Source organism: Peromyscus californicus, unplaced genomic scaffold (genome assembly GCF_007827085.1).
Source record: "Peromyscus californicus insignis strain IS unplaced genomic scaffold, ASM782708v3 Scaffold_7__1_contigs__length_154581171, whole genome shotgun sequence".
NCBI lineage: Eukaryota > Metazoa > Chordata > Mammalia > Rodentia > Cricetidae > Peromyscus > Peromyscus californicus.
In genome coordinates this window covers 27377995-27404320 of record NW_026294595.1, presented here as the reverse complement: position 1 = coordinate 27404320, position 26326 = coordinate 27377995, and the positions used below count along the sequence as shown (strand labels likewise).

At 38.4% G+C, this 26326-nt stretch overlaps 1 protein-coding gene across 3 annotated transcripts in view; it reads right to left on the bottom strand.

Annotated features, from left to right (window-relative positions):
- Positions 1-26326, bottom strand: part of Epc2 (enhancer of polycomb homolog 2) — a 114739-nt gene that overhangs the window by 41556 nt on the left and 46857 nt on the right. The window lies entirely within an intron of this gene.

Genomic DNA, 26326 nt, shown 5'->3' with positions numbered 1-26326 from the left:
AAGAACTTTTAGTGGAGAATAAATAGCAATGGACTTTTAAACATGCAAATTAGGTAGACACAGACACAATATTTTTCACACATCAGCTAGACTAAGATATAAAAGTTGATATTAAGCTACTTGGGAATGTGAGGAGAAAATTGTAAGCTGGTATTTATCAATTAAAATACATGCTCTCTGACTTGGTAATTCCAATAACTTTTAAATTTACATAGAAAAATACATACAGGATTGGTTGTGACTCCATGAGAAGTAAAAAAATGCAAAATAAGCAGTCCATAGAGGAAAAGAGAAATGACAGTGTACACATGCTCAGAACATCACCCAAAGCCAGGATGGCAACAAGCTGTGAGCACTCATGATGGGGGTGAGGCTGAAGGAACATGAGGCCGAAGGCCAAGGTGTCGCATGGGTAGGAGTACTTATGTTTTAAGTGCAGAGTATTTGGAAGAAAAAAAGAAATTGCTGATAATTCTCTACGTCTGCTCAAGAGGGGCTATCAGGATAGTAGTTCAAGGATGGAAAAGGGAATACCAGTTTTTCTCTCTGATACGCGTTGTTGGACATTTTAAAATATCGTGTCTTTACTGAAAAAAGCTAAAGTACACAAATACTCATTGAAAATATGTGGTGAGAGTTTAGAACAAAGCAGTAAGAAAACCAGCCACCAGTGTGCTGGTTATTTAACGCTGCCTACATATGAAGGTAGACCCACTGTAACTATAGGCCATATCTGTGCCATTCGAAGATTTAAACATATTTAAACATGACGTTCTTTTTTTTTTTTTTTTTTTTTTTTTTTTTTTTTTTGGTTTTTCGAGACAGGGTTTCTCTGTGTAGCTTTGCGCCTTTCCTGGGACTCACTTGGTAGCCCAGGCTGGCCTTGAACTCACAGAGATCCGCCTGGCTCTGCCTCCCGAGTGCTGGGATTAAAGGCGTGCACCACCACCGCCCGGCAAACATGACGTTCTTAAAGGTAGTTCCCAACAGTGACAATACAAACAGAGGTGTATGTTTATTAACTTTAATAAAACCAGTCACTACCGATAAGATTTAAACTCCAATTCATTCTTTAAAGTGTTTTACCACTAAAAACCAACAATAAAAATAAAAACAAACGTTAGCCAATACTTACATACTTTTATACCAATTACTATGGGCCAGGCAATGGCTAATGTGCTTTATGCCTACTAAATCAACTGCCTCAGCCTCCCTATGTAGTAGATATTTTACGTCCCAATGAGTCTCAGATTCTGAAATTTTACAATGTTAATGTATTTAACTTGTACTATATCCTACACAATGAAGTTAGAGAGTCAGGAGTTCTAGCTATTGGTGAACTTATACTATTCTGTAATTATGATTGATTTAAAAATATACTTGAAATTTAAAATTTAGTCTTTTATAATTATTTTTAATTACATGACTATTCTTCACAAGAATGCCTTTAAAAAGTCAATCCAATTCATATCAAACTCAATGAGAGACATTTAAATCCTACAAACTATGCAGATTACTAAACACTCTTCTTTCTTCCATAAAGAAAATGCTATTGCAGCATACAATGAACACCTTTAGTGTGCAGACTAACAACAGTCAACCAGGTAGCTTGATACAAGCAGAAGCTATTTTAAAGAAAGACTTTCCTATGTGCTAAGGAGCTTAACCCAATATGCTTCTTTCCACAGTAAACAGAAATTCCCCAAAGTCCAAGGGCAAGGCTATATATAAAATCTGCATGACCATCTTGTACACACCTACCTAATTTTACTCACCTCTTGTTCCTCCACCTCCTATCTGCTCTATCTTCTTATTCTATTCTGACAAAAGCCAGCACCCCCACTTGTGAGGCAAGGGAAAGGACAAGAAAAGCTGGGAAATAGTTTAGAAAATTAATGATGAGAATTGACAGGAGATCTGACAATGTGCTGAATCAGAGTTAGGGCAAAGCCTAGTTTAAACTAGCACTCTAATTATGCTAGGACTCTCATTTTCTCTTTTATTCAAAAACTACAAGCATCATTAGAGACTTAGACTTTCTGCTGTTTCCAAACCAGGTACAGGTGTTTCAGCATTCTGTTTACCACATACATGGGTTCTTTATGTTATCAGATAAAAAGGCAGATTCTCTTGTAAAAGTTGTCACTGCTTTCATCATACTTATATGCCTCTACATAGTACTTGGGGAAAACGAGAACTCAATGCTGTTGGCTAAAACAGCATTTGTTAAATGTGGTACAAGAGACGCTTTTAAGCTATAAGCAGAATTTTTTAATTTATTGATAACTCAGTTTTTGAAACCCAGAAAACATCTTTCCTTGCTGTATAACAAATAATATAAACAATGGGTTAGTGTTGCAGGCCAGTCAACCAAACAAAAAAAGTGAGACACCCCCTGTATACAAGAAAAGGAGAGGGAGAGGGGAGACGGGAAGAGCTGGAAATGTTCTTATACCCAAGGCTCAGGGAACATCGAGGAAGAGGGGGCAGAAAGATTTTGAAGGCCAGAAGAACAGGGAGCTTGCTGAGACTGTGTCTCCTAGTAATGTTAGAAGCTACACCCATAAAGTCTCATCAACATGACTGCCCAACAAGGACAACAACAGACTTGTCAACACGGATGGGGAAAGCCCACAAAGCCTAAGCCTACAGGCAACTAAAGAATGCTGGGCAAAGGAGAAACAGTCATCCCCAGGGAAGAGCACATCAATTAGTTGTCCAGTGTCAAATGGTCAGCCCTGAATATATATACACACAAGTAACATAATATGGACCAAACAGGTTATATTTAGGAATACCTAAGTATATGTATATGCATATAGATTTTAATAATAACTAGTGGAAAAAGAGACCATGAATTTGAAGCAGAGTGGGGAGGGAATATGGGAGAGCTTGGAGGGAGGAAAGAAATGTTATAATTATATCATAATCTCAAAAACTGAAATATAAAAAGGCACTGACAAGGTTAATATGGGCATATATTTCCCTGCATGTAAATGTCTTGTGGTAAAAGTGTATCAGCAATGAAACAACCAAGAAACCTAAGAGGATTTAAAGATGTGCATAATCATGCTGAGAAGAAAAAATGAAGTGGGAAAGAAAGCAGAAAATTCCCTTCAGTGTCCACCAAGAAAGTCTGGTTACTCTCTGTAAGAAGAGCAACAGCTGCTGCATGGCAAAGAAACTTGTATAGTCTGTTGACAGAACATATAAATTATTTTCAAGTTGACTGGTTATAGCTTAAGGAATATATGCTTATTAGTTTAACTAGGAGTACTTTTCAAAGTCAGTTAGCATTTGGCCATATTCATATTCAAGTATCAAACAAGCACAGCAGCCTAATGGAATGAAAACACATATAACCAGGAAGATCAGATTTCCAATAGCTGAAATATGGCAAGATGTTTTCAGATTGAAGTAGCTAACTGAGCATGGTATAAAATGAGTGGTATCCAATTCAGTGGAGCACGTAATAATGAGGCAGTTCACTTCACACTATCATTATTGATATGACTGCTAACTACTATATCATGCTCATTAAATGTTGTATGATACAGGGAAGCATTTATTCTCTTCCTCTATCTTTTCTCTCAAATCTCCAGGAGGGAAAGGTATAGGAATGGTAATAATAGCTCATTTTTGTTCTCCCCCTTCACAGTTTCCCAACTGCTGGAGCTGGGAGAACTTAATTGGGTGTACATTCTCTCATGTCCTTCTTCCTTTCTTCTTTTTTCCTTCCTCCCTTCCTCCCCCTCTCCCTCCTTCCCTTCCTTCCAGGCATCCACTGAATGGTAAGCACAAGAGGCCGAAACTCCTACAGCTGAAGACCTGATGTCACTGGCCCTGTAATGAGCAGTACAATAAGTGTTTCTAATGACGTCTTATTAGAAAGTCCTTTAAGACACATATTTTTTCTCACCTTCTAATACTACTTATGTCTGTTTCTCAGTTTTAAAGTAGAAAAGGGAAAGGAATGGTACTTTGCTCAATAGTATCTTCAACAGTCAATATTTTCTGCTATTCCTTTTTATTTGTTGATGTCAAAACATTCTATTTTCTCAAATTTGGTCTCCACCTCATGGCCTTTAGGTAATACAGCCAATTGCACAGTTTTACTTAAACTCTTCTTTTTATTTACATTAAGCGTGTAGCACCATGTGTAGCATACATATTCTCTGACATATTGAACATGCCAATCAGAGTGTTTAAAAATCAAGACTTTACAAAAAACAAAGCCCATACTGATCACTTCTCTACTTATTTATGAATTTGGAACTCTTTACATAAGTCATCTCTGTATTTATAGATGTCTACCTTGCCTTAACCCTTACTCAGTTCTGTCTGATACCCTTCCGTAGTTAACTATACCACAGATGAGCTACTCACTCAAACAGCCAGAGTTTAAATATATGTGGCAGATTTCCTCCAACAAAAACATGAAGTTAAATAAGGCAGAATGATCATGAGGCTTGTCTCAAAATTCCATTCTCAAGTAAGTCATTAGAGCTGATAAGAATGGCGTGAAAGTTAACAATAAATATTTCAGGATTATAGAGAACCTGAATTAGCAGGTAAGAGAACATTGAAATGTTCAGTAAGGATCAGTCCCCTCCTCCTCTGTATCTAGAAGTTAGCTAAAATCAAGTTACCTTCAAAGGGGATGAGTGTGTGTCTGAAAACAAGAAGATTGGCTGGAAATCTTTATATAGATAAGTAGACTTTGTTCTCCTTCGGAGTAGCTAGAGAAATCCTTTCCTCTCACATATCAACCTGAAAGTTGATTTATAAAGGCTTCTTCAAAAACTGTGGACTACACAAGGATGACCCCAGCTAAGACTCCTAGCAATGGTGGAAAGGGTGCCTGAACTGGCTGCCCCTGTAATAAGATTGGGGACTACCCTAATTGTTATCATAGAACCTTCATCCAGTAACTGATGGAAGCAGATGCAAAGATCCATAGCCAAGCACTGCGCCTAGCTCCAGGAGTCAAGTTGAAGTGAGGAAGGAGGGATTATATGAGTGATCGCTGGGGATGGGGTGGGGGGGGGGGGGGGGGTGAGGGGCATGTTGGTTGGTTGGTTGGTTAATATCATGAGGGGGAAAGCCACAGAGAAAGCTGACCCCAGCTCATGAGCTCATGGAGTCTAGACCGACAGCTAGGGAGCCTGCATGGGACCTACCTAGGCCTTCTGCATGTGGGTGACAGTTGTGGAGCTTGGTCTGTTTGTGGCCCCTAGCAGTGGGACCAAGACCTGTTCCTGGCATATGAGCTGGCTTTGGGAACCTTTTGGGATGCCTTGCTCAGCCTTGATGCAGGGGGGAGGAGCTTGATCCTGCCTCAACTTGGTATGCCATGCTTTGTTGACCCCCATAGGAGATCTTACCTGTTCTGAGGAGTGGATAGGGGAGGGGGCAGGAAAGAGGTGGGGGTAGAGAACAGGAGGAAAGGAGAGGGGGGAAACTGTGGTTGGTATGTATAACAAAATGTAAATTTAAAAAAAGAAAAAAGAAAACTGTGAACTACAACACTAGTGTATCAAAGGCAAGCCGAGGTGCCATATTAGTGGAGGTAAAACACAATGAACTATCTATCCTACCACAGCCACTCCACTCCTCCTACTCCATCCTTCAACTCAGCCACTCAGGAATAAAGCCGAATCATCCTTCTCTGGGGAGCTGACAGATTAAAAATACCATCAATTGTATGATCTTGTTCAAACATCAATGGATAATTGAGTAGTTCAGGTTTTTAAGTAAAAAACGAACAGCAGGAATGATTTCAGAGTGAGCAGACAGTGCAAGAAGAAAAACAATATATCCTGAAAATTATTAATGAAACAATAAAACAGGAACAAAATGCTACAGAAAAAGAAACACATTTACAACAACAAATTTCAAATTTGTAGAAAAGCTGCAATTCATATGTATACATGATTTGTTAATAGCAACATTGAAAGTTAAAGGAAACCATGTTCAAAATTCTGATGGATGGCGGTTTCCAAACTAGAACTTAATTTCAGATACAGAAGGCCTGAAACAAAGTCCATCTGTTATGTACACTTAGGAAGCTGCAGGAAGATATGTCTACTTAAAAGGAAGAAAACAGGACCTCCAAGAACTGGAAACAAACACATGAAAGAAGCAAGAGAACCCCAGGATGATGAATGATAAGCATGCACCAAGCCTAACAGCAGCTAGTCCAGAATACTGCAGCCAAACAAATAGCTCCAAAGAAAGGTCCACAGAAGAAATGACAAACTCAGCCACTCTTGGAGAATACTGGGAAAGCTATCCTCCTGCCGAAGAGTTTGTGACAAATATAAGCCATAGAAATTGTTGTAGTCAGGGTTTCTATTGCTGCGATAAAACACCATGTCCAAGAGCAACATGGGGAGGAAAGCATTTTGCTGTGGGATGGTCTGTATGTCAAATTACTCTGATTGGTCAATAAATAAAACACTGATTGGCCTGTGGCTAGGCAGGAAGTATAGGCGGGACTAACAGAGAGGAGAAAAGAAAGAACAGGAAGGCAGAAGGAGTCACTGCCAGCCGTCGCCATGACAAGCAGCATGTGAAGATGCCAGTAAGCCACGAGCCATGTGGCAAGGTATAGATTTATAGAAATGGATTAATTTAAGCTATAAGAACAGCTAGCAAGAAGCCTGCCACGGCCATACAGTTTGTAAGCAATATAGTCTCTGTGTTTACTTGGATGGGTCTGAGCGGCTGTGGGACTGGCGGTAGACAGATATTTGTCCTGACTGTGGGCAAGGCAGGAAAACTCTAGTTACAGCAGTTACAGCATTTATTTTAGCTTACAGTTTATAGTCTATCACTGAGCGAGGTTAGGGAAGGAACTCAGGGCAGGGGCTAATGAAAAGGTCATGGAGAAACACTGCTTACTAGCTTACTCCCCCTGGCTTACTCAGCCTGCTTTCTTATACAAGCCAGAACAACATGTTCACAGGTGGCACTGCCACATGTTCACAGGTGGCACCACCGCAAGTGGGCTGGGCCCTCCCACATCAACCACTAATTAAGAAAATGCACTACAGGCTTGTCCATGGGCCTATTTGATGGGGGCATTTTCTAAACTAAGGTTCCCTCTTCCCAAATGACTCTAGCTCAAGTCAAGTTTACATAAAACTATTCAGCACAGTAATAGACACAAAGAGAGGAAGACCATTTCCTTTGAAAATACAACTTAATCAAGAAACATGAAATTATTGCTGATCACCAGTATCAGCTCATAACATCTGCTTAACATACAATGAATACTGATTTAATAGTAAAACCACAGTCAAAAAAGTGTTCTGAGACATGAAAAAACTGAATTCTGATCTTAAGTAGTATGAAATGAGGAGATAACACTTTTAAAGCAGTTAAAAGATAGTATCATTATTTAGAATTTAGAAGACAAACACTGAAAGAAAAAAGTACATTTTGGTACCTTTTCCTATTCTATAATAAAATACTGTGACAAAAGCAATTTAAGGGATGAAAGGTTTTTCTGGTTCACAATTCCAAGTTATATCACAGTAGGGAAGTCAGAGGCAGGAGCTGAGAGAACTGGTCATATCACATCCATAGTTAAGTGCAGACAGCAATGGGAATGATGCATGCATGCTAGTACTCAGCTAGCTTTCTCCACCCTCCCACAACCCAGGATCCTCTGCCAAAGGAATGATGCCACCCACAGTGGGCAGGCCTAACAAACATACCCACAAGACATCCTAATCTAGACAATTCCTCTTTGAGACTCCCTTTCCTGGACTTTCAAAATTCTGTTAAATTAACCATAACATGCTAAGATTAAAGGTAGCTGCTTCACTAGAGATTGACTTTCTAAGATGTTTCTATTACATACATTATGCATGATAATGGATTTTATAACACCTTCACACATCTAATGTACTGCCCTCGCACCCCAAACTCTTACTGTCTCATTCTCCTACCATTATCCCCAGCCCTCTTTTCTTTCCAACAAGTCCCACTTTTACTTTGAGTCTGGGTGTGTGGTTCTATGAGTTGTATTAAAGCTATTTCTAGGAGCATGTGTTACGATTTGTCTACAGGCATGTGGAGTGTCTTACCAATGCTTCTTCCATCAACCTGCCTCATCAACCTTAACTGCATGTAAATCCTCAGAAAGGAGTGGGGCCCCAAGAGGTTCTCCCCTTCCATGACAGGGGCTGACAGGCCTATCTTGGGTAGATTTTGTACAGGTAATCGCAGTTGCTGTGAGTTCAGGAGTATAACAGCCACGTTGTACCCGGAAGTCCATGTCTTACACCAGACTGACTTATGTGAGAAAAAAAATTAATCAAGCCTAATAATATATGTATTGCTTTTATTTTTTAAAATAAATTTAAACTCTAAAAGAACAAATCAGACATAATATTTAATGATGAGAGCAAAGATGCAACTTACAATATAGATCATGAAAGACCCAGCTTTGAAGCAGTAAGTAGGAGGAGGAAAAAAGTATAAAGAATTCTAGTTCCAGTTCACAAGCATTAAAAATCCATTCAATAACTCCATCTTGATTTCTGTTTTCTTTACTTAAATAATCACTAGCCTTGTGAAAATTACCCTTATAAAGTATTTTAGCCACTTCAAAAACCTGAGCTTTTTTTCTAGCTCCAAAGATCTTGGTCAGGCTAGAGGGCAGAAGTTATTGATTTCTTTATAGCTTAAATATTTCTAGTTAATTCTAAGTACCTAATCAAATCCTAATTCACTAATTTAATACTACAAATTACAATTATTGTTTACTACTGATGCTTTTCTTTAGTTCTCAATGTGCATTTGTACATATATATTTCCTAATCCACAAATCCAGAAAACTATTCTTAATTTCATTTGTATATACTGACACTAAGTTCCGGAAGTGTTTTAATCAGCATGTGTCAAATCACACAGAATTTCAGCACTCAAGCTGGCTAGATTCTGAGAAAAAGATACTTTATATTCCCTCTATTCCTACTGCCTGGAAGATGTGCATTCATTAGTATCTCCCTCCAGTCTATGTTTTATAATGTCTTTTAGTATTCAGGAACTTAAATTTTAGTAGTCTTTGCCTTTCTAGTTTCTGTTCTTTGCCTTAAGAATTATCTTTGGGGCAAGGGAAACAGCTCAGTCGGTGAAGTGCTTCCATCTGAGCATTAGGACCTCCTACTTGAGCGCCCTCTCTTGCACTCACATAAACAACCAGGTATTGGCAGTCCCTACAAGCTGAGCAGCATGAGGTTGGCTGGGTTTGTCTGCCTTTCTAAGGTCCTAACAGAAGTTGGATATATCAACTTTTTTTTCTATTTCTTTCTTTCATACACCAGCCAGAATCTGAGTATGCTTTTTTTGGGAGGCGGGGGTGGCAGTACTTTAGGACTTCCTTACTCTTTTCCTAAAGCTCTCCTCCCCACCATGTAGCTGCTTGTGGGCTATGTGCCTGATAACCATGTCAGCTTAAAGGGCACGGCCTTCCCTCTGCTTCTCCTCCAGGGAGCTGTTGAGATTTTCAGCTGCCTGCCCCATTTGTTTTGGCTATTGTTTTTCTTTTAAACCCCAATAAAACCGTCCTTGAGCTTAAAAAACAAAATGACAACAAAAATCAAAATAGGTATGGTATCTCAGTGCTGAGGATGCAGAAGTAGTGACTGCTCATGCTTGCTAGCCAGCTGGCTTAGCCTAACTGGGGAGTCAGAAGCCAATGAGAAATCCCATCTCAAAAACCAAGGTGGAGAGTTCCCGAGGCTCGGCACTGGAGGATGACCTCTGGTTTCTACATGCACAGACACATGCACACACACAAACATGCACATATATTGTCTTCACTTTTAAATCATGAAGATAACTTTATAAATCTCTTCTAAAACTGTTAGTTTCCCTGTATTTATTCTTTTGTAATTTTCCATATGGAAAATTAACTGACCTAGTACTACCTACCAAATACATCCATACTTTCCCAACGATCTTCAATGCCTATTGAGTCTTTGTGAAGGTTCATATTGTCAACTTGACAGAGTAGCATCAACGATGAGACAGACAAGCCTCTGGCCATGGCTGTGAAGGAGTATTTAGATTAAGTTAACAGAGGTAAGGACTCAACCTAAACATGGGTAGCATCATTCTATAGGCTGGGGCAACGGATGCAGTAAAACAGCTCAACACCAGCATGCATTATTCTTTGAAGATGGGATGTGACCAGTGGCCACTTGCCCTGTTGTCTCTAACATCTGATGTCATTTCTAGTTTCATGATGGGCTGTCTTTCCTCAAACTGTGGGCCAAAATCAGCCCTCTTTCCTTCTGTTGCCTTTGTCAGGTCAGCCCTCTTTCCTTCTGTTGCCTTTGTCAGGTTTTTGTCACAGCAATAAGTAACGAGACACTCTAACATCAAAGTCCCACTCATGTGGGAGTCTTCCCGAAATTTCTGAATGCAAGATAATATCCTAAACCATGATTTTAGGAGGGGGTTAATAAGAAGAAATAGCATGGTGGTAGGAGCAGGTGGTAGAGAAATACAGGGAAGCATTTAGTTTTCTTTGAACATAGCCTGTATTATTACTTTTAGAGCTATTTAAATATTTTGTATAATAACAAAATAAAATCATGGAAACTTTTCTAAACTAAAAAATTTAGTAGAAGTAAATAAAAGTATCTTTAAGACTTAAAAAATGCAAATAAACAAACAACAAAAAACTTTGAAACTATTTCCAGAAATTATATTGTTGGTGGAAGTGCTGGTTTATTTACTCTGACACTATTGTAGTATCACAGGACATAAAATATAGGGATTACACAGATGTCCGTCAGAAATGACTGAGACACAGAAGACAGTTGTAAGGATATAAGGCTATTAGTCTTATTGCATTGTGATGGTGCCTAAGGACTACAATATGCTAGGCAAGCACTCTACCACTAAGATAGATACCTACCCCAATCTTGTAATCTTGAGTTAAAGTTACAGTAGTTTGTGTACACGTACACACACACACACACACACACCCCTTTTTTGGGTGTGTGTGTGTGTGCAGGGGCAGGGGGATAGCCTCATTATCTAGTACCAGCTGACCTTGGGTGTTTTTCAGACACTAGGTTCACTAATAACCTGAGAGAGAATGGTGTGGTGGTGACAACTGTAAAGTGCTTCCCTTTCAAACATGAGCACTCAAGTTGAACCCACATAAAAAACAACAGACATAGGAGCATGTGCCTGTGAAAACAGGATTTCTAGCGTTCACTGGCTAGCCAGTCTAGCCCAATTGGTGAGCTCTAGCCCAAGAAAGGACCCTCCCTCAAAGGAGGTGGACAGACTTCCTGAGAATGATACCCGAGGTTGTCCTCAGGCCTCTACATGAACATGTATATTTTAGCTAGAATACTTCTACAGGAAAACTCTATCTCAATTAGCTATCAATCTTGAAAATAAGTCAGGGTCAAAGCTTGGTTCCTGGTTACAGGAATCTAAAGAGACTACCAATGTGCAAATTTTCTGATCCGAATTTGAAACAAAAGAATCTAAATTTTTGTATCCTTAAATAAGTCAATTTGTGAGGCAAAAAATGGAAAGTCAATTGTTTACAATATAAAGAAATAAGAGGTCACGTACGTAATCATAGCACAACGACTAAGTATTTGATAACATTAAGATGTGTGATAAAAACGACTGTGAAAGTTTTGCTCACAGTATTGCCATAGGCCTTTGATATTCCAAAATGAAATAACATTGAGGTGGCTACAAGACACTGGGGGAAAGTGATGTAGGAGCACAGAGGAACAATACTAGCCAGCTGAGCAGACCCAATTCATTTCATTTACTTTTGTATATGATGAAAATCATCCATAGTGAAAGGTTTAAAATATAGAAAGAATGAAGCCGGGCAGTGGTAGCTCATGCCTTTAATTCCAACACTTGGGAGGCAGAGGTTGGCAGATCTCTGCAAGTTTGAGGCCAGCCACGACTACACAGAGAAACACTGTTTCAAAAACAAAGTTCTAAACTCCAAGGACATCTTTATTCTTATTTTATTTATTATCATTCTCTCTTTCTCTATGTATGTGCCATAGTGCATGTGTAGAGATCAGAGGACTTTGTCTAATAAATATTAAATTTACAAAGATTATAAAGTTTGAAAATAACTAGTATTGACAAAAATAGAGAACAGAATTCTCATACACAAATGGGGAGAATACAAAACTGGTACAGCCAGTTTGGATAGTAGTTCTACCATGTCTAGAGTAAAGCTAAACATGGACTTTGTAAAAGATCCAGGAACTCCAATGTTAGACCTGTGTATCCAAAGATGTACTCATAAATGAGGGCAAAGGAGCATGTGCATATGCTCTTTATCACTATCCATGAAAGCAAAAAAGTTAGAGAAAATAACCCCAATGTTCATTATTAGTAAGGGATAAACTGAGATAAATTTACAAAAATAATAGCTATGGGTTCAACTTCCCCACCACATACATGCACACACATAGCATAGTTACAAAATTAAACTTCTGTTCATGTAAACTCACTGACACAGCCAGCAAGATGACTCATTCAGTAAAAGTGCCTGCTGCACGCACAAGCCTGACAATGTGAGATCGATTCCTGGAACCCATGTACAAGTGGAAGGAGAGAACTGACCCAAAAAGCTGTCTTCTGACCTCCATATTTGGTTTCTGACAGTTGTTATCAGTATAGTATAACATACTATATTATAGTCCCTCTGAATAATCATTTTTAAGATAATTAAAATTTTTTAATTTTAACTCAACACTAATGTTCACAGCAAATTTATTCACAATAGACAAAAATGTCTTCCAGTGGTGAAGCAGCAGCAAACAAGTGGAGCAATGGATTCATAGTCAACACAGTTATGACAGTCTGTAAGGTCAAATTACTGATCCACACAGTAACTTGGAAAACTGCAGTGGGATTAGGCCAAGTTTGAAAAATGTCAATTGTAAAAGTTACACTATGTATATTCCATTTACATAACATTCTTGAAATGACAAAATTATACAGCTGGATAGGACAGTGACAGCTATAAAACAAAACCAATAAATTTATCAGGTGGTGGTGGCACACGCCATTATATCAGCAGCACTCAGAAGGCAGAGGCAGGAGGCTCTGTGAGTTTGAAGCCAACCTGGTCTACAGAGTGAATTCTAGGACAGCCACAGCTACACAGAGAAACCCTGTCTTGAAAATCCAAGCAATGAGCAAGCAATCAGGAAATATAGATGGCTCCTATGACCTAACTCTACTCCATTAGCTAATAAAGACTATTGTCTAATTTAGGAGAAATGAAGTAAAGTATAATGTTACAGCTCATTTTAGTAGTGATGTCCATAATAATAAGTATACAGAAATAACGGTTTTTTAGTTTAAATATGGTTAGTCTCAGAAATAGCAGGAAATAATACTCTACTGCAAAAATAATGCCCTTTTCTGCCTTTATGCTGGCAAAGATACCTCCTATATCAACCACTAAATTTATTTGTCTCGCTTCTTAAAACTAGTTTGTACAGAACATGCTCCTGATTCATGAAACTTCAAGTTACAGAAGCTTCACACATACAAGAAGGGAAGGCATTTATCTAGTATGGCTATATTTACAGATATTATATTATTATTATTATTATTATTATTATTATTATTATTATTATTATTATTTCGTAACAATTGTAATTCAAAGAAAAAACATAGTAATGAATGGGTAATGTTTTTTCTTTTATTTTATTTTACAATATAATTTAATTCTACATATCAACCACAGATTCCCTTGTTCTCCCCGCTCCCGTTCCCCCCAGTCCACCTCCCATTCCCATCTCCTCCAGAGCAAAGACTCCCCCCGAGGATTGAGATCAACCTGGTAGACTCAGTCCAGGCAGGTCCAGTCCCCTCCTCCCAGGCTGAGCCAAGCGTCCCTGCATAAGCCCCAGGTTTCAAACAGCCAACTCATGCACTGAGTACAGAACCCAGTCCCACTGCCTGGATGCCTCCCAAACAGAACAAGCCAATCAACTGTCTCACCTAATGAATGGGTAATGTTAAGTAATGATCAGTGATGGCACGGAGTGTTTCTTATTCTATATGTCTTACTTTTTCACACATACTTGCACATAGGTCAAAATATTCCTACACATAAAGTAAAATAAATAAATCTAAAATAAACTTCTAAAAGATTTTAAATGATACAAATTCTAAGCAGTACACTTTGTAAATGAGATGCCATTTATAAATCTCACAATCCGTAAGTAATAAAAAATGAGAGAACTGCATATAATCAGAAGTAAAATTTACATTTATATAACTTGTGTATACACACACACACACACACACACACACACACGACTATATATCCAACTTTGCTACAATGAGTATTTTTTATACTTTTTTTTACAGTAAATACATAAGCTCGTCTATCTATAAATCCTGTTTTATAACCACAGTCACTCGTCTCTGTACAGCTGAGTGGAGTAAGCACATACACTGCTGTGCATCCACCTTCAGAAGCACCTAGCAAGTTCAAGGCCTCTCCCTCTCCCCTTTCTTGTAATGCTGCAGAAACGTGAAGATACTACTATTGCAGAGAGCTGATGGAACAGAGGCAAAGGGCTTCTTCCCAGGCTTTTGAGGATCACTGATTTCTATGTAAAAACATACCTGGACAGGAAGCCTGGGTTTTCTTGACAAATATACCTAATGGTTACTGGGCTTAGAAGAAAATGTTAAACTATATCCTTTGAATTACTTTGACCATATCTAATTTAAGTTTCTCTGTAAGTCACCGTACACTTGGGTTATTCACAGTAAAGAAGTTACCTTGGGAAACTTCCTTCTGAGCTTGATTTATCTACCATAAACTTAAACCTCTATTGGGTACTGAATACTACTGAAAAAGCATCATTTAATTTTTCCCTCCTAAGGAGTCAAAATGAATGAATGAATGAATGAATGAATGAGAAACAGCCCCTCCTGTTTTCCTTTCCTAGGAAGTCTCAGGCAGGTGAGCTGCAACATAAAAAGCAGGTAGCAGTGACCAGAGAACACACTGTCAATACTCACAGGCAAACCTACCAAGACCGACAGAGAAAAAACATCACATTTATAATAAAGGAAACAGATGATCAAAACAAATACATTATGTAACACAAACCTCATACACCAAGATAGCTAGAAGACACACCAAAAGGGGGTGGTGAAACATCACATTTACTAACAGCTTCAACAAAGTTGTCAGGAGGAATGCCCAAAACCATATGTTTATTCAGAAAAATGTAACTATACATTTGTCAATACATACTAGTCACCTGTACAAATATCCCTTTTTCAAACCCAAAGACCAAGAATGGGTTTTGTATTTCATCTTACTACCCAACACAGAGAGAAGTATCTACTGTGTAAATTGAGTGAAGCTGATTAGAGTTCTTCTTTAGAAATGGGGGTACATGATGGGAGAAGGTTAAAAACCCTTAAAAATGAATGGTGCCTACAGACCAGAGCCCAGATGTTCATGTTTGCTGAAAAAACACTAGGTGTGTAGAAAAACTATGCAATTAACTATGGTTGCTCATGTAAATTGTAATAAAGGAAAAAAAAATCAGTCTTAAAATTTTGATTGCTGTGCTTACTCATTCATGGAATTCAGTTTGAATGAACTTTATTTTTTATTCTCTTCTCCCTACCAACATTTTCTAGAGACATGACAAGAGTATGCCATCCCAAAATATCCCACACTGGCCCCCAAATTATTCCCAGATAAGGACATTTGGAAAACAGCAGACCCAAGAAGAGCATGACAACCTTCTTTTCTTTCCTAGCCAGGAGATGGAGAGCAAGATGGCCAAGAGTAATGGCTGCAAACAGACTGTTATTTGCCTTTAGTTTCCTCATTTATTTAATTACTTTTCTGGAACTGCTACTCTGGAATCAGCATGCACACCAGTACCTGGATCCATCTACTTTTTCTGGTCTTCATTTACCTATGAGGTTCTCCTCCACCCATGCAGCTGTAATAATCTTAACGCTTTTCTCCTAATAGTGTGTTTATGTGGATTTAATCCCCAGTCCCAGCCAGAGCTCTACAGAGAGCCAAGTCTCACTATAAAACTCCTGCTGAGGTTGTATTTTCAAAAGAGCAAGGAAGTTAAATGAAGACAGACATAGAAGTTTATTTATGTGTTAACACAGCAAAGTTATATAATTTAGAGTTGAAACACTGCATCTTTTTTTTTTTTTTTTTTGGTTTTTCGAGACAGGGTTTCTCTGTGTAGCTTTGCGCCTTTCCTGGAACTTACTCGGTAGCCCAGGCTGGCCTCGAACTCACAGAGATCCGCCTGGCTCTGCCTCCCGAGTGCTGGGATTAAAGGCGTGCACCACCACCGCCCGGCGAAACACTGCATCTTAAAGCTCAGACAATGGTCAAGAACCCTGGTGAGCTGAGCACAGGCCTCAGGGTCATGATATAAAGACTGGTACTTTAATTATTCACAGAAGCTAAATCACACCCTTCTAGTCTTACCAGAAGTAATGAAAAAGTCTTTGGATCATCAAAAGGGAATAAAGACATCAATATGTCAAAAGATAGTTTTTGCTTGACTCTGAAGTTAAATATTTAAGCTTACAAATTATATTTAGTAACCAAAGACAATAAAAAGAGATTAACATGGGCTGGTGAGATGGCTCTGAAGATCCAAGTGCATGCCTTACAAGTCTGATAACTTGAGTTAGAGTCCTGGAGCCATTTAAAGGTAGAAAGAGAGAAATGACTCTACAAAGTTTTCCTCTGACCTCCACACATGCGTACTACACTTCCAACATTACCTATGAATTATAATAGTTTAAAAATGTATTAGTCACCTCCATCTGTTTCCTAAATGTTACCTATGGAAACTATTTTTAAAAAAATCCCTCTGACTTTAGGCAACAAAGTAAGACAGAAACATCAGTACATCTTGTCCGGAAGGCCCATCTTTGGGCACTAATAATAGCGCTTTCTAAGACAAGCATGTATTTAAAAGACTAACCAGGCTGTGTTTCCTGTCCAACTCTCCATTCTTTCTTATAACTTTTCAAAGCCATTATTACTTCAATTTATCTAATAATAGCTAACATTGACTCCAAGTACAACATGTATGACAGGCTCCCCTTAGAAATAAGCAATATACCAATACTACACAACACAGAGAAAGTAAATGAAAAGGCATTCTAGAAAGAGCAAAAGGAACAAGGATAGGAATGTAGAAGGGACATATGTAACTACAAAATATAAACTGCCGAACATGAGACTGGGCAAGTGGCTATGTGACCCAAATCTACCTTCCAAGTAAAACAATTATCCAGGACTACATAGCCAAAGCAATTGTATGGACATAGATGAGACACACACTTGAAAAACAGAACTGAGACACTGTATAAGTTTAGCATCATAAATGTTCTCTCTCTCTCTCTCTCTCTCTCTCTCTCTATATATATATATATATATATATATATATATATATATATATATATATATCCAAATCTCAGTTAAGTGGAATAAACAGTACCTTCCTAAGATCCCACACACGTCCTCCTTGACATGGTTATTAACACAGTCTTGAAGCTAGTGTTTCTCAAACTTCACCATTCATCAGAAATCACATGGAGGACTTGTTCGTTTTGGGATTGATGACTTATTTGCAATCCGGTAGGTCTAGAGTGGGGTTTGTAAGTCTGTATTTCTAACTCTCAAGTGATACTGGACTGTGTACTGAGAACCATAATTCTAGTGTTCTCTGGTGCCTATGTAAAATACACTGAATTACAAGAATCTGTACATATTTCAGGTCTTCAGGGTTAAAATAACCTTTTGAAGCAGCTACTGAAAGCGAAGAAAAGCGCCTCTGTTTGGAGCTCTCCGAGGTTCTGATTTAACACACAAGACTGACTGAGAACCATCAACTGAGTCTGAATGCTAGTAACCAGGACTTTTAACAGTGATTCTCCCAGATTTCTTAGAATTCTAAGACTTAGCCAGAGGTGGTGTTCATATGTCTCATCTCCAACTTACATAGGAAGTGAACCACAGTCAAGTTCAAAGCTACTTCTACAATATTGTGTAGTGAAATCCAACCAAACCACTTATAATTTGATTCTTAAAAAGCTCCACTATCAGGATTAATCTTGGTCTTTTTGATCAGCCTATAACTATAATTACCTATATGTCTCTCCCACTTCAAAAAACTTCATTTTATATAAATAATAAATATCACTGCCCCAAACTAATGGCAATTACAAGAAGTATGAGTAAGGGAGGGGAAACTGCAGTTGGTATGTAAAATAAATGAAAAAATTTAATAAAAAAGAAAAGAAGAACTATATGAAATGAGAACAAGCACGCTGTTGTCTTTAATTCTCAATTTAAGTGGGGACTTTTGTCATTACCTAGCGGACACAGCCTAACAGCAGAGAACCCAGAGGATTCAACGATAATCAAAAACAGTAATTCGGCAAAAGAGTATGGCTGGGGCTGAAGCAGGAGGGCTCAGAGGAGGAGGACAGCCTGGTTATATGGCACAGCAAAGAACACCCAGCTCCTTTTCGGAAAGGTGCTGGGCTGCTGGGGTCAGTAGTAGAGCATTTGCCTAGCATGCACAGAACCCTAGGCAATGCTGAGAGCAGGAGAGATTGTCTTCTCCACGGAAGAGAACACCAACTGGTTACCCAGTATCAAATGCTCAGCCCTGAAAACATCAGACTCAGGAGTATGAAGATAATTTTTAAATTTCCTGTCTATGATCTTCTCAGTCTTCCTTCTCTTCCTTCAGAATCTCATTCTTTTGTTGCTTTGTTATTCAAGAAAAAATTCTGTGAAGGATAGTAATTTTTTTGAAAATAAAAATGCTCCTTGTAGTGGGTAGCTGTTCTAGCTATGACCCTGAAGAACTGCCCCTAGTGAGGCAGCAGGTCACTGCTAAACCTGACTATGACCTTGAAGTACATGCCCCTGGGGTATGGCCACTAGAGACCATTAAGACCTGGGATGCACATAGGTGGTGCTCTCTTCACTCCCTCATGGTTTGGATGCTAGGACTGACCAGGTAGATCTTGGAAGAAGATCAGCATAGGACATAGCTCGGCTTTCCCGGACCCTATGATAAATACCCATGCTGTAGTGAGTTACCCCCTAATAAATTGCTCATTAAATAGACTCTGTAGATTTCTCACATTAGCTCCTAACATTTGAAGACATTCAACTTCAGCCATAAGAAATACAAATTATAATGCTACCAAGAGAAATAGAACGTAGGTAATAGAGTAAGAACAAGGGTATCATTACAGGAAACTAAGACTGGTTGACAGTGTACAAAGACTATTTGTACCACTTTTTCTCAAAATAGAAAGTCTATTTTCAAAATAAAGGATTTGATAATTTAATTTAATTTGAAAACTATCATGCTAGTTTAGGCATGACATAGACTGGAGGAAAATGACTGCGTGCGCTGACAACTAGGAGTGCTGAGAGCAGGAGAACTAATCTTTGCCATGAGCAAGAACACAAACTGGCTCTGCAGTGTCAAATGGTCGGCCCAGAAAACAAGGATATACGTACTATTACACAGACTGCGAAGACTGCGTTTATGAATATATGTACGTGCATATACACATATGCATGTAACAACAATGAATGAAACAAGAGACCATGAATTTGAAAGAGCAAGAGCAAGGAGAGGTATGTGGGAGGGCTTGAAGGGAGGACAGCAAAGGGAGAAATAATGTAATTATATTATAATTTCAAAAATAAAACAATTACTGAACTAAGGCATATAGTTTCTCAATAATTAGATCAACAAAATTTCAAAAACTAAAAGCAGGCTTTTAGTTAGACAACAGAAAAATAAGCATTTCATGTCAAAATAAAGTGGTAAAATCTCCAAGAACACTACATTTGAACTTTTGTGACAAATATATATAATCACCCTTCTATGAAGTACATGATGTTCACGACTATAAACTAAAAGCACTATATGTAACAAAAGAAGACTAGAAACACACACATCTGCTTTAACAAGAAACTGGATAATTAACCAGCACACAATGCCCCCTCCTCCCAGAGGCCTATTACTCTGGAGTAAAAAAAAAAAAAAAAAAAAAAGTAATAAAAAAAAATGAAGACATCCCTGCTGTGGGATAATGCTTTTGTTCACTGGTTTAATAAAACTCTGATTGGCGAGTAGCCAGGCAGGAAGTACAGGCAAGATAAACAGACAAGGAGAATTCTGGAAAGAGGAAGGCTGAGTGAGGAGATGTCAGCAAGCCACCCAAGGAGCAACATGTAATGGAATGCAAGTAAAGCCATGGAATATGTGGCGATACATAGATTAATAGTTATGGGCTAATTTAAGATACAGAACTAGCTAGCAAAAGGCATGAGCCATGGCCATGCAGTTATAATTAATATAAGTCTCTGCGTGTTTACTTGGGGGACGCAAGTGGGAGAGGTTTGTCCCGAACGCCGGCAGGCTGAGACATAAGAAATCTTCCAACTACATACTCCTATACATGTCAATATAAAATTAATTTCCAGACTATAAATTTTTACTTAGTCTTAAATATTAAAAGGCAAGGTGTAGAAAAACACACACATGCTGGGCAGTGGTGGTGCACACCTTTAATCCCAGCACTTGTGAAGCAGAGGCAGGTGGATTTCTGTGAGGCCAGCCTGTTCTACAGAGCTAGTTGTAGGACAGCAAAAGAAAAAAGAAAAGGGGCGGGGGGGATATACATAGATGGCTGGATAGATGGCGTAGTGGTTAAGAGCATCGGCTGCTTCCAGGTGACCCAGGTTCAATTCCCAGCATCCACATGGCAGCTTCTGTAACTTCAGTCTCAGGATTTGACCTCTCTCGGCATTACACACATGTGGTGCACAGACACACATACAGGCAAAGCACCCATATATATGTGTGTGCATAATAAATTTTTAAGAAGAGAAAAAAAAATACCCACAGAGTGTAACAAGAGGTATAAAAATAAAAAGTACCACTTGCTTGAGTTTAGGTGAGGAGAAAAGATGACAAAGGAACCGATAAAGTAGCTCACTGTAAAAGTGGCTGCAGTGCAGGCTGAGTACACATGACGTTTGATTCACATGGTTCTTTTCTCTTTTGGAATCAAAATGACCTGGTTTATGTAAAGCCATCTTATTTTGTGTTTTAACAATCCTGGGTCAGTGTTCCTATTTACCATCTCATACTCTCTTGTTTCCCTCCAAACTATAATCATTCTTGTTCACTATCACCTTTGCAAGTAGAGAATGAGAGCAGAAGTTGGTATGGAGCCTGAGATCAGGCAGTGAGTGATAATCAGCATAAACTAACCCCCAAACAACACATACCTAAGAACAGAAATTCATTAGTATCTCATAGTATAATGTCAAAAGAATGTATCTTCAGAGTCTTAATCAGTCGGGAACAGAAGCACCAGCAGCGTTCTCCATCAGACTGGCTGTTTCAACATTAACAAGACAGCAAGGAGCCGGGTTTGAACTCAGTGCATAGTAGATATCAGAGAAATCAGAAATAGTCTTAATAGAACTGAGAAAACATCTATAAGGCAAAATTTGGTGGATAATTAATAATTTTATTTTTCTAATGGCATTCTTTGCTGAGGATTTTACCAGTTCTTTAAAAAATAAATAGCTCAGGGGCTGGAAAGATAGCTCAGCGGTTAAGAGCACTGGCTGCTCTTCCAGAGGACCTGGGTTCAATTCCCAGCATCCACACAGTAGCTCACAGCTGGCTGCGGCTCCAGTTCCAGGGGATCTGACACCTTCATATCAATGCCCTTAAAATAAACTTTTTTTAAAAAAAGAGCCAATATAGGCACTTAAAATAAATAAATAGCTGTGCTGAGGATATGAAAGATCTAAATTGCAAAATATAAAGCTACAAAGTTACAATGATCCAAAAGTATGATATGAGTGTAAGGTTGTACCAAGCAGAGAACTCAGAAATGAACCCTCATGTATATATTCAAATGACTGACATGGGTGCCAAGATGACCCAATCAGAAGAAACAGATAATGGGAACTGAATATTCACATGGGGGAATGAAGGTGAAGTCTTCTTACCTTATACTAGGAAAAAAACAAACAAACAACAACCTAAAAATGGGTTAAAGACCAAGATATAAGACCAGAAACTCAAAACTACTAGAAGAAATCACAGGAAGCAATTCTGGCAGGATTTCACACTCATCTTCCTCCCTGTACTCGCCACCCCACCTCTAACAGGCCCACACAGTGTAAGCCAGGCAGACCTGGAACTTGTCACCCCACAGCACTCCCATTGCCTAAGCCTTCCCACACACCCCTCTCATTTGTTTGCTATGACTAAAAGCTTCTGCACAGCCAAGGAAAGAACAGTAAAAGAAAAAGGGAGACAATGCAAAGCATGTATGTGATAAGAGGATACTATCTACAGCACAAGAACTACAATTCAAGAACAATCCCTACTAAATAATCCAACTCCCAAATGGACAAAGGTCTTGAATAGGTATTTCTCTAAAGAAGAACAAACAACCACTAAGCATATGAAAAGATGCTCAACATCAACAACCATCAGACTGCAATTCAAGCCACAATAAGATCTCACTTTCCAACTATTAAGATGGTCACTAGAGAGCACACACACACACACACACACACACACACACACACACACACACACACACAAAAAAAAAAAAAAAAAACCTAATAGAAAATGGACTGTTGAGCATTAATGCATATGGCAGTTTCTCAAAGCACAAAGAAAAAAAAAAAACAAAAAACAAAAAACAAAACACCTAACTACTACTACGTAATTCAATAACCCAATCTGGGTTTATACCCAAAAGAACTGAAAACAGTATCCTGAAGAGCTGTGTGGACACCCACACTTATTGCAGCATTATTTAGAATAAATAGGTAGAAGCAATCCAAATGTCCATATACTAATGAATGAATTTTTGAATGTGGCAGATACACACAGTGGAATATTATCTGGCACTATAAAAACAAAATCTGGTTATAACCTACAACACGAATGAATCTTGAGGCCATTATAGCAAGTCACAAAAGATAAATAGTGTTGAGACATCTAAAATAATTAAGCTCATGGAACAGAAAGTAGAATAGTGGTAGTCAGGGGCTAGCACTGGGGGGTAATGAGCAATTATCAAAAAGATAACTTGAGGGTCAGTTTTACTAAATGAAATAGAAGTTCCAGATCTTTTGTACAAAATCATCTCCATGGCTAGTATAATATGTACTTAATAGTATTTAGGTAAATGTATACTCTGTCATTTCTTTACAATGAAAAGTAAGCAAAACCCCAACATTTAGTCAGAATCATGTCCTAAGTGGTAAATACAAATTAAGGAGCTTTCACTAAATAATTCGGCTGTCCCCTAAGCATATCACTGACATAAGCACAAGAAAATTTAGGAACAATCTGAGGAGACACGACAGAAAACGAAAAGCAATCCCTGGAATTTTCTGTTGCTATATAGCTATTGTTAGGTACCAAGTCAAGAGATTAGCTAATTATATTATACCAAAGATGATGCAGTCATTTTGATAACTACGCTGTGGTTAAATGAGAAAATGCCTTTGTTCCCATGAAATATACATTGATATATTTGTAAGTAAATCTAAAATTTACTCTAAAGGGTTCTGAATGAAAACTATGTGGGGGGGGGGGGGGGGGAATGACAGGGAATAAGGAAAACTAGAGAAGCAGCAGCAAATACTGCTAATTCAACATTTCCTGAATCATGGAGAAGGATCTACAGGATTCATTATGTCATTCTGGCAATTTTCCCATGAGTTGGAAGTTATGCTAAATTGTAAGAATTTAACTTAAATTACATCAAAACAAAAACAGAAAGTATGTTTAAGCACAATTTTCTCTCACTACCAATTTTATCTTCTAATATAAACCCAAGTCAATTCAAACACATAGATACCAAATATAAGTAAAGGTTGTTTTATAGCCCCCCAAAATAAAAAATCCTAACTATTTCAATTGGATTCTTTTCACGTTTGAACTAAACACTACTAGTGTCAGATGAGAACCATATAAAGATAACAGAAAGAAGTAAACTGTTTTCTTCTCCCACTGTCTAGTAACACAGCTATAATACAAAGTAGTTCAGTACTGCAGAAGAGGAGGTGCATCTGCAGCTGGGGCCTCACTCCCAGTGCCAGCCACATTCTCTTTAAAAACAAACAAACACAAACAGTAGGCGGAGCTCAGGGAACCCCACAGAAGAGGGGGAGGAAGGACTGTAGGAACCAGAGGGGGTCAAAGACACCACAAGAACATGATCCACAGAATCATTTAAAGCAGGGCTCATAGGAGCTCATAAAGACTGAAGCAACAATCATGGGGCCTGTAAGAGTCTGAACTAGGTCCTCTGAATGTATGTTATGGTTGTGTAGCGTGGGGTGTTTGTGGGACTCCTAACAGTGGGAGTGGGGGTGTCTCTGACTCTTTCCCCTGCTCTTGGGACCTTTTTCCTCCTGCTGGTTTGTCTTGTCCAGCCTTGATATGAGGGTATGTGCCTAGTCTTATTATAACTTGTTATACCATGTTCTGTTGATGTCCCTGGGAGACCTGAAGGAAAATGGAGGAGGAGTGGATCTGGGGGAGAGAGAAGCAGGGGAGAGCTTAGAGGGGCAGAGGAAGGGGAGGCTATGATCAGAGGATGTAATGTATGAGAGAAGAATAAAATGAACAAACAAACAAACAAAAAACAAAACCAACCTGCCTAACTCTAGATCCTTCAAAAATAGTTCCCACAGTCAGTAATAAGATTCTTTTATACTTAATACAGCCTTCTAGCCAAGAATTCCTGCTCCAGAATTATCAATGCCTAAAAATTCACTAAAAATGTTTCTAGAAAGAACAGCAAAATAATTACTAGTTACTATAAAGAAAATGGAATTCTTGGCTAAATGTTAATGAAAGCTGTATTCTCTTTGTATCAACAAAACTGAACTAATACATAGTGAGCAAACTTACAAATGAATGCACTGGACTAGGTGTACTGGCACATGCTGAAATCCCAGCACTCAAGGGTCAGAGGCAGGTTACTGCTTATTTGAGGCTACCCTGGGCTACACAATGAGTTCCAGTCAGCCAGAGCTACAGAGCAAGACTTTGTTAAAAACACAAACTAAAAGAATTAAAATATGCATGTATACACACACATACACATATTTAGATCACTTTAACTGAAATAAAAAATGATACATTTTAAAATAAAAATTGATTTTTAAAAATGTAAGTTGTACATACATTTTGATAAAACTAAACACAAATATTTGAGAAGCCATTCTCTGCAAGTCCTGCCAGGATAGGCTATATAACATGAAAGAAACAGGCCTCTTAGAGTGGTTAGCATGGTGGGTGACACATATATGGGGAGTCAGAACAGGGCATCTCAAGTGCAACATTATGGCAGACCCGAGAAGAAGACAACGAAGACAGAAAGCACAGAGGGAAGAAAGGAGAGGAAAGAGGAGAAAATAAACAAGAAAAAGGGACGGGGGGACGGGGAGGGAGAGAAAACAGTTAAAAAATTTTTAAAACCAAATAGTACCAAAGTTATTAACCAAAGCTGAATAAAGTCCATTATGCCAAGAGGGAAAAATTTATGATTACTGAAGGAATTTAAAACACAAACCATAAAATTTCCACAAGTTTTTGAATGTTTTCTAATTCTTTAAACAATCACTGAAAGTCAAATGAACAAATACAAGCAATGTTTGTTATTAATACCATCATCACCTCCAAACAAATCTGTTTTCATTAAAAAAAATCTAAAAATGAAAAAAAAAAAAAAAGATTGTCAAAGAAAGCTAGAAACCAAAGCATATGCAGAATTTCTGGTTTCCAGGTAAGAAACTTAGAATTTGCCACTTCATCTTAATAACACATGGAAAGGGAAACAAATAAAAACTGATAAAGTCATAGTTTAAGTCACTGTCACCAAAGCTGGAGACAGTCAGGGTGAATTCAGAGAATCATGAACCAATTTAGGAGGTGTGTGCCAAACTTAAAGTGTGCTTATGGAATGACTAACGTGGCCTGGGCAAGTCCAAGCTTCCAAACACTGGGTGCTGTACACATTTTTTTTTTCACCTTCAGGTATCTGAGTGGGTCTTCAGTGCATGCAGGGGTCCCTCTGTGCTTCTGGTAGGAAAGGGAAGCATTTTGAAATATATGGAACATTTAGTTCTTAGCAAATGATGAACATCAGCTTTTCCACCAGAGCCTAATCTGCTGGTGTTTTATCATAACATCCT